This window comes from Thermobia domestica, chromosome 9 (genome assembly GCF_964235325.1).
Source record: "Thermobia domestica chromosome 9, izTheDome1.hap1.1, whole genome shotgun sequence".
NCBI lineage: Eukaryota > Metazoa > Arthropoda > Insecta > Zygentoma > Lepismatidae > Thermobia > Thermobia domestica.
Window position 1 is genome coordinate 235,199,134 of NC_137462.1, and position 10,368 is coordinate 235,209,501.

At 33.5% G+C, this 10,368-nt stretch overlaps 1 protein-coding gene across 3 annotated transcripts in view; it reads left to right on the forward strand.

Moving 5' to 3' along the window:
- LOC145660619 (pickpocket protein 28-like) overlaps positions 1-5,645 on the forward strand; it is a 201,714-nt gene extending 196,069 nt beyond the window's left edge. For all 3 annotated transcript variants that reach the window (XR_014126853.1, XM_081725896.1, XM_081725897.1), the window contains one exon: positions 2,909-5,645. The gene's annotated coding sequence lies outside the window, so the exon portion shown is untranslated. The remainder of the gene's footprint in view (positions 1-2,908) is intronic.
- Positions 5,646-10,368: the final 4,723 nt, after the last annotated feature.

Consider the following 10,368-nt stretch of genomic DNA (forward strand, 5'->3'; position numbering starts at 1 on the left):
CCACAGAACACAGCAAGTTTTTTCTAACTTACCATCTATGCTGTAGTTTGCTCTTGGATAACTAATTGCTGGTTCTAAATGAAGCTTGGAGGCAGAATCGGCTTCGTTTCACTCAGGTTGAATCTGACACTTTATTTCTCAGAAACTGTTGGCCATATTTGAAATAGTTCGGTGAGCAGTTAGCTCACTTGAGAGGGAATAAAAAGTGTTATATTTTGCCTCTGTTTTCGACCACGGAAAGGGTGGTCTCATGTTGTATTTAATACTCTATTTATCAGTAATTACTGACTGAGTTTAAATCCAAATTATTGAAAAATAACCCGTTGCCTATGGAAGAAAAAATATTGTATATACAGGTCAAGCTCTGGATGCGACAGATTTGTTCCCCCTTATATATGGTATTTTGTTTATCTGTAAGTATTACCTGGATCTGGGTGAAATTTGCTAGACACGTAGTTTGTTTAGGGAATAAAGATTGCTATATTTGGTTAGCTTGGCTCGTCTCTAATATGGTACTTTGTTTCACGGTAACTACTAACTGGTTATAAAAAGTTCATTGGGCAAGTAGCTAATCGTCTCTTGGATAAAGCTTGCTGTGATTTGTAGGTTAGCTGGCCAAGGAAAGGCTTGTCTTGTCTTGCATATGATTTTTTCCGATAACTACTTGTCGGATCTGAACAGAGGTCATGAAAAGTAGTCCATTACCTAGTAAATAAAACTCGATAGATTTGGTGGACAGACTTGGATAGAGATCAATTCAGCTTGGCACTTGATGCTGTGTTGCACAGCTATTAACGCCCGGCACTTTTGGGCTCTGTTCACCTTGTTTTTAAATATTGCCGTTAATAAGAAAATGTTGGTAATTAATTGTTGCTTTATATGAAGATCACATGGGAAAAAGTAGTTAAGTCAAGAAATTGTCGAAAACGAGTTAACTGCAGAATTAGGTAGCCTGAAAGGTGTAGTTTGCATGGCTAAATCCCACACTAAGAAGAAGGTTAGTAATTAAGAAATTTAATGCTAAAGATTTCGCTCACAAAAGAAGAAGCAGGCATGTCAATGAAAAAGGGGCAATTGTGTAAAGTTATAAAAAGCTGACTTGCCTCTTTTTCCTCTTGTTTTCCTATGATACTGCACTCATACATGAAGAACTGTACGACTCGGTCTGTTTAAATAATGGGAACAGCCAGTATGAAATATGCATACTGGCAAGTCTCAGCATATGTTTCAACGCCTGGCCTTTATTAGTAATGTGTTAATTATTGGTGAAGTATTGTTCTGAGGCAGGAAGGCATGTCGTGAGGCAAAAAGTTTGTGTTGATGTAAAGTGGAAACCATTCTAAATTACAAGAAAGATAAATTGTGATTACTTTTTGAGTTGGAGCAAATATGAACTGATCTATGCATAAGTGTGTCGCTAAGAATAGTCCCGAATATGATAACGACATACAAATGTCAGTGCAGAACAAAATTAACGAAGAGTAATAGTGTACAGAAAATAAACTTTAGTAAATTGAATCGCCGAGCATTGAAGAAGATTGTCACGAAGGATCATAGACAGTATGTGATGATGGGGTGGAGAATTCGAAGCCAATCATCACCCGTAGCAATTTACTACTACAATAAAACTCCGATGCGATTTTCTTAACGGGATCATCCGGTTGAAGTGTTTATAAACATTCATTGAAGTGTTCAATTAAAGGCCGCGTGTTTGTATGTGGCAGATTTCCAAAGGAGTTTGTGTTCCAAAATGTATCATCTAATCCTGTAAATATGCTGTAGGCTCTCTCATGATTTTAGATGAAATTTTATGATATTTGGTGTGTGGTATGATTATGTTGACATTTACATTCAGTGATTATGTAAAAGTGCAATGTGAGAATATTTTCATTGTTTGGTCCATATCGTTCAACCAGGTAAGTTACTAATATTTTCAAAATTAAGATGAGTGAACTCATGTTGCTGGAGATTCGAGCGATGTTTCACGCAGATCAGAATCATATATAATTCTTACTTGTCCCAAAAATTCACAGACTTTAAAGTTATTGAACGTTAATACCAGACTCCAGAAATTATCTCTGCTTCCTACCCAAGCCTCAGTGGCAGAAACGAGTGACTTATAACAATACTTTTCTGGTAAAACCATTAATGAGTTCTATGCTTCTGTTCGATGACAAATTAGTTCTGTACTTAAGTTAGAATTGATCGAAAATAGTATTAATAATGGAATTTGCATCTTAATCACATATTTCTGTTACTTTTACAATGTGTATACTACATTATAAAGTTCTATATATTATAATACAATAAGTCTTATCAAAGTAATCTTTGCAAATATAATACATTCAATACAACATAACTTGGGTTTACTTTTACTTAGGTGCAACAATATTCTTGCGACACATTCATTTCGAGAATATCAAAAAGCCTTTAAACATTAAAGAATCGAGTAACAGAATATCGAGTATATCCAAGAAAGAGGTTAATAAAGGGTTTATCAAATATGCAATATATTACTGACATTTCAGTATGAAGAAATCCATATACTCCATATAATTTCATGTCGCATATTTTACCTTAGTGTATATACTGTTGTATGATTTTATTTTATGTTGTATGTTTATATTTTAAATGTTATATTTATCTTCATATCTTTTTATATTTTGTGTTGTACGAATAAAAGTAATATAATAAAGTATGTCATATACCGACGAATTTTTCACACTTCTGTTTTCTCATCGTATATACATATGTATTCATTTTAATATACTTTTGGAGTGTTAAATTGAAATATTACAAGATGACACACTTGAACTGATGTTAATAATTGACTTTAAAAGCACCTTATCACAGAATTTGCATGCCATTTAAACAATTCAGAAAATGATTATAATTTTATTTTTTTCAGCTAACTGTGGAGGAGTGTTAGGTTTATGTCTTGGATTCAGCATTGTTAGTCTTATGGAGATCTTTTACTTTGTGGTAATAAAGGTTGCTTGCAACCTAAAGAAGATTGGAAGACGGAGAAGATAAACATAAATCCATTGTGTTATTCAAAGAAATGAAGATGAGAATCATATGCAGTGATTGTTTGAGAGCTCCATAAGAAGAAAGCAACATCGTTAATGCCAGTGAAGCCGAATTTCCCTCTTCTCCTCATAACAGATTAACCCAGGATTAATCAGTTATTTTTACATTAAATATGTTCTTTAAACTCTTATTTGAACTGCAATATTACAGAAAATATATAAATGTGACATTGAATAATAATATTATCCAAGTCTACCTACCCAATTGGTGAACTTAATTTTAAGTACATGAGACAGTAAAAAGAATCCAAACTATTCAGGAAATGAAAAACGATTGCTGTTGCCAACATTATTGTATCTATTTCTTTAGTTTGAATTGTTTAATTAATCTTGTAAAAATTATTTTGTTGCGTACTGATAAGCATATGTACGGTGGTTGTACGCACTTATTAGGAATGTAATTTGAAATGGGTATTAAAAATTAAGAGTCAAGAATTAACTAATTCCATTTCTTTTGTATCTATAATTTTCATTACCGTCGAAAACAGAGAAAACAGAGAAACAGAATAATTCTCTCATAATGCATTTAAAACCAAATCTTATATAAATAAAATGAGTAATAAATTTGACTATTTCCTTATAACACTAAGGCATAAAACTAAAGAGCTTCAATTATATGTATTACAACCCGGAATTTAATCAGCCTATGACCACCCTAAAGACGTGAATACTGATTATATATCTACAAGAAACCTAAAAATATGCATGGAGTATCGCAAGTGTAGGAAGGATTTAATTTACTAAGATTCTGGGAATATTTCTCGTCTAAAATATACCCAATAGAGCTAGACAATTACGCGAAATAGTAATAATTGTGGCATTTAGGTCTGTAAACGCAAGATAAATTCAGTTTATATACTTTACTTCATTTTAAATTGTAAACGTTGTTTCTTCCATATTTTCATATTTACTAATTATTTGTATTTGCTTGCAAATAATTTGTATTAAAAGTATAACACTAGCATATTCCCATGCATGCTTTCACTGCAATATTTGAAACATGAATCAATTTAAAATGCTTTGAAATACACTTATTATATTCTTTTTGCAAACAATACATTAGTGGTTATTAAATTTTCAAATAGTAATGTGCATTTTTCCCTCATAATTGTTCATTATAGGAGCGTCTTATTATTCTTTAAAAAAAACACGTGGGACCACTCTTCTTTCACATAAGCAGTCAGTCTTTCAGTCGCGAGAAATAGAATAAACCCCTTCCTTTCTCTCATTGAATAAGTGATCAACGAAGAGCATAAAGGCTGGATCCACCCTATTCCTTCTACCGCTACCTACACTCGCTGCAAGAACGTATAAAAGGAAGACATTTGCGGTCACGATAAACGTGTGAATACATTGTATTTATGCCTAGAAGTTTAAAGGGCCGCCAACAGAAAAATATAAGACTACTTGAAAAAAGGCTAACATCAAATATTGTGAATCACTCTATATATATACATATCTTCTTAGTTACAAATCTAGGTTCCAGGCTCCATATTGAAATAATTCAAATTTGCGCTCGGTCGTTTCTCATTTGCATACAAAAGTATATATTAATAACTCTTTTGTTTCTATATGATTTTCTTCCGATTCATTCCGATTAGGAGGTCACGTTATTATGTGACTACATTTCAAAACTACCTTGAGCCTAAATAATATACAATACAGCTACTGTGATTTACTCTCAAAATTTGTAGTGTAATTTACTAGAAATCCTTTTCACTGCTATTTGTATTGAATAATAATTTAGAGTTGTGGGTTCAAAAAGGCCATGTGTACATCTAAAATCAGTTTAAAGGTTAATTTTAATCGTAATCATGTTAATTACTTAGGACTGAGTGAGTAAATAGTGGGAAAGAATACGGAAAGCATTAGCTTTTACTTATTTGTACCAAGATTATTTTTTATTTCTAATATTGTAAAACAGTATTTACTAATTGAAGCGCTTACAGGATTAAAGTATTATGTTAGATTTTTCGAAACGTTGAATACTCAATTTTCATGCACGTGTTATACGTTTCTCAAGCTACATAACACACCATTTAGTTAGTCCACATCCCAGTCAAGAGATTTGGAAACGATGAAGGGTATACACACACATAGTTGTGACAGCCAATTTTACCTAAATGTATAATTTGTTAAATAACACTTATATCCCCTAAGCCCTTCAATTAATAATGGAAAAATATTTTTCATATTTTTTCACTAGGTGTTAAATAAACAAGACGCAATATTAATTCTATATGGCATAAGTCATGAAGCACACTGCGAAAATAATACAACTACCTTGAACATACTATTTTCAGGTGAAACATCTGAAAATATTTCACGGAATTATTTAATAATAAAATGTTCTTCAGCTTAAATGATTGGACTTATATCACTCTTTAATAGATTTTTATGTCCTGCATCACTTTCGTATAACAAACTAAATATTGAGAGTGTTACTGTGATAAAATGTGATGTAATTTTAAATGTGATATAATAATGATTGTATCTCAGCAATTTGTTAGTGTAATGTGTTATAATTATTTAATAAAGTTTAAGATTTTTTATTTCACGGAATACTATCAGTATGTTGTGAAGAAACAAGGTATAATCTGTCACACGGGAGACGCATGGGTGATCACTTTTGCCAACGTTTCTCAAATCCATTTTGACGTCTATTAATATATTATTAAGTTGCTTAACCCTAGAACGGTACACAACAAATATGTTACACAAACCGTACACGGGGTACAAATGTACTCCAAAAAAGAAATGACCGGTATCAAGAATATTATTTACATTGTTATTTTATTATTTTATTTTACATAAAACATATAACAACGACTGAGCATCTCGTAAGTCAACACCATTTTTGTGTTCATTTAGAGCACGATCGGCATATCTTCTTCTGATGCTCCAAACAAATGAATTTCCCACACAAGCTGCAGCTAACACGGTTTTTTCTGCTTTTGCTCCTTGGGCAATAACTACACCTTGTGGATCCACATGACCGTTGAGGAGGAGGAACCTCAACTGGGTCCATCTTCAAAATCCCACGAATAGTTTCCTTGAGATGTGATTGCAATGTAGCAATTGACAACGCTCTTCAAGATGTGGAGTTATTAGTGAAATGGCCAAATTCTTTAGAAACGTTCTTCTTTTCAAGGATTTATTCTTGTTTTGTGGTGATCCCATTAATACGATGAGCGCATTAATCCCAACTGTATTCAGTAGCCCGTAGAACAAGCACAGTGACCAACGTCTTGTTTTGAGAGAAACAGAGTATTTATGGCACATCTGATCAAAACAGTCTACACCACATTTTGTGGTATTGTAAAAATCAACAATTTCTGGAATATGAACAGAATCGTTCTTGTCACGTTGGTCATGCATCGTAGAAAGCATCAAGTCTATCTTTTCTTTTGCGACTTGGGAGGACAATATGATAAGAGAGCGTTGGCACCACTTAATCCATACATAGCTGTATTCCTCTCTCGGATCCTAACAGACAAAGATGAAGGCGGAATCTCGGGTTTGCATTTTTTTTTTCAATGTACCCACTACCGTCACAGAAAGGTACGATTTTTTTATTGTAGGAATACTTGTAAACCAAATTTTCAAAGGTACAATTTCTGTTTGTACCCTGAAAGGGGAATGTCAATTTTTCGGTGTAATATGCGGAAACAGGTGCGTTGCCTGGTATTGATCTTTTTCCCGTATATACGTCAGCATTGACCATATAAAAAGGTTTGGCGTCACATAACACCAGTATCTTTATTCCATATTTATCTGGCTTTGAGGGAATATATATACGGAACGGACATCTCCCTAAAGGACAATAACTGCTCATCTAATGTGCAATATTCGGAAGGACAATATAATTCCTGGCACCGTTTCACAACATGGTCAAACATATCTCGTATTGGAGAAAAACGATCATCTCTAGCTCGTTCTTTTTTAAACGAAGACAGTTTGTCAGAAATCCAAATCGCTTTTCTTACATTGTTGTGCGAAAGTATGATATTCCTGTGTTTTTGTTGAAAAGCTCTGAAATGTTTATTGAATTCATTTCGAACACACCAGCTAAATAATATAAACTTAATAGTGCCTTCACTTTTACGAGGTTTGTATCTCGAGTGAAACTTGGACCTACATTACCACCCATAGCGTCATTAGAGTTATATTTTTGACGCTGAACTTGAATTGCAGCATTCGTAAACGTAACAAGTTTATTTACTGTGTTTCCATCGAAGAATAGTGACCAAACTTTATTTTCTGATGTAATAAGTCGAGCTCTACTTTATATCCAGGCAAATGAACAACCAAGTTCCGTTTTGGCGTTCGACTTCTAGCAGGCTTAGATGAACTCCACTTGTATTTATTTCTCCCATAGAGGTTCACTGGAGTCTCACACACTTTTAGTAAGTTATTTTGCTCTGAATGACCTGATTTTTCACTCACATGGACGTTTCCTTGACTAAAGTTCTTTCAAGAACGATCCAAATTCCCAGGAGCTTTTTCTCTGCCATTATCAGTTGGCTCTTCACTTGACGTAGTATTTTCAACAACAATACTCTCCTCACTATCCGAACCATCTGTTGCAGAAGTGTCAGTTGAATATTCCATCAAACACTGTTGGATTTCCTGAACGTTGAGACTTTCCATTCTGCTATTTACTAAGATCACAACAAAAATCACTATACGCTAACCGTACACAGGGGTACAGATGTGCCCCGAAATTGCCACACAGAAGTTACAGACAACAATACACACTGGCTGCTATTAACAAACTAACCGGCTACTCAAACAATGAAACTAGCAGCAGGGTGATTTCAGTGTAGCAAACTACGGATTTAATATTAAACTTCTCATAATAACTGGGGTACAGGTGTACCCCGTGTACGGTTCCAGGGTTAATAGGGTGTACTAATAAGTGTGAGTTTTAAAATTGTATTAACTGTTTTGGGATTTTATTTTAATTGAAATACCACGAATATGTGTTCCGGTACAGGTTTCAGCGGCATTTGTTTTGAAGGAATGTAGTACCTTCAAATACATTACCATTTGTGGACAAATTACGATACTAAATATTCCACTGTTAAGTTTGTTCAATGTCTCAAAGTATACTATTAGCTTACACACCCATTCAATATATAGATATGTTTACAAACACATTATTTAAGTAATACTGAAGTTTCCTAACTATTAACACATTTCTAAAAAATAACATGTATTGATCATTATCTTCTCACTTATTTGCATATGCAAGGTACATTATGTTTTCTTTTGAATTCCTTTCACACAAAAAGTGTCACAGATTGAACATTGGGTTCGTAAGTTCTTTAGAGCGTCCTTTATCCACTTTGTTTCTCTGATCAGAACATGTTGAAATTGTTGTTTTCACGATCAACGTTGTTACATAGTGATTTGATTGGATGATTCAGTTTCTAGAGTTCTTCCAAGGATATGTTTGTTGCAAAAAATGTTGACTGTAAACCTCTCAACAAGCGACATCCCTCTTCTACGTAAGCTATCACAACAGACTGAATAGCCCAGGAACAAATAATCTAAGCTTTGGCCTTTTATTTTCTTCCCATGTTAGATTGTTTAGGAGACGCAATGTGCAACTGAGCAAAACAGTATTATCGAAAAGAGTACAAAACAGCGGATATCTATTTGTGCCTATTTTCGCATAACATCCCTTACCATTTCGTTTATGATAACTACTCCTTCCTTCGCAGAATTGTAGTAAATTCTGATGTAATGTTGTGTTTATCCGAATAGTCTTTTTCATCATCTTGTTGCTAACTTGATTGCATTTCAAAATTTTGCACTGGGATTTTCCGTGGAATTTGAAACTAAGGTAGCTGGTGGCTTTTAAGATCTTAGATCAGTAAATGCATATATGTATAGAATAATAGAGATCACCCTCTTCCATACTCTTCAGAAATATTTAATATTTACTTTTTGGGTACCTACACTGTTACTTTATTATCTTAAAACAGCCCTTCTGCTAATCGTACTGAAGTACAGAAACGAATAATAGTGGCAATCTTTCTCGCTTCTTTAATAGTATTAGTGAGTCATTTTACAATTTGCTTAGGGCACCTTTCCGTTTGTAATTTACCATCCTTTTTTTGCGTAGATCTTAATTTTTAAAATTTTGCAATTTTCGGCTTGCAAGTTTCAGCATTCACTGACATATACTATCCTAGATTATATATTTTATAAATACCTCGAATAAGCACCTATCACGTTACAAATTAAGTATTTTATTCCAGTTGAATATTCGCTTTGCACATGGTATTTCATAAACAACGAATCGTAATTGTCGAAAATATCTTGCAATAAAAAGCGCTCAACCGTCCAAAAAAGCAGAATAGAATCTATTTATGGTAAAGGATCACCCCACGGCCAAGAGTATCCAACCAGAGCGACCACTTCTGGAGTACATCACTAGACAAATCATAAGAACAGAGTAAAGATAAGGGAGGCACTCCACGGCTCAAAGCAGTCAAGACATTTCTCTTTCAAGACATTTTATAGAGGTACGGATTCACAGAGCATGCTGCCAACATATTCAGAAACTTAATTCTGTAAATTAAAGACATTATGACCAATTCCCTACTAATAACGTATTTATGCGCATTAGGGATATGACTTTTTAACTTTTTACAAGATTTTAATTTTCCTGATGTTGTATTTAATGAACTTTTGCCTATACTTTAGTTCTCTGGTGTTATTTTCGTTCGGGGTTGGGAAAACGTCCCGCACCTAATCTATTTTCATATGCGAGGTAAATGAAAAAATAATATGCGATAAGATTTTCCAAAACATGATAATGAAAAGAAGTCTGGCATCTAAGAATGGTTTAATGGACATTTGTATAATATAAATCGTAATGTAATCTATTTATAGTATATTTTCAATCAAAATGTACAGATCTTTGTCTGCACATCAATCTATCAGGCACGCAGAAACGCGAAGATTTCTATGCAAATAGCACACTGTGTTTTATTGTAAGTTATAAGTAAGCAATATAGATACAAGTTATTTTCCAAATTTTAATTTATACTATGCACAATAAACACTTTTGCAAATCACTTTTATTGTATTGCGAGCCTAGCAGATTGAATAGCCGGTGATACAACTTTAGTATTCTTTGCTTTCATATGTATTTGCAACAGTGCTTCCTTCAATAGTATTTCTAATTGTGATCTCTTCTATTTTCAAATTGAAAAATGTCATTCAAAACCAAAGATCAAAATCATCAGTTGAATGAGCTGAAAGAACA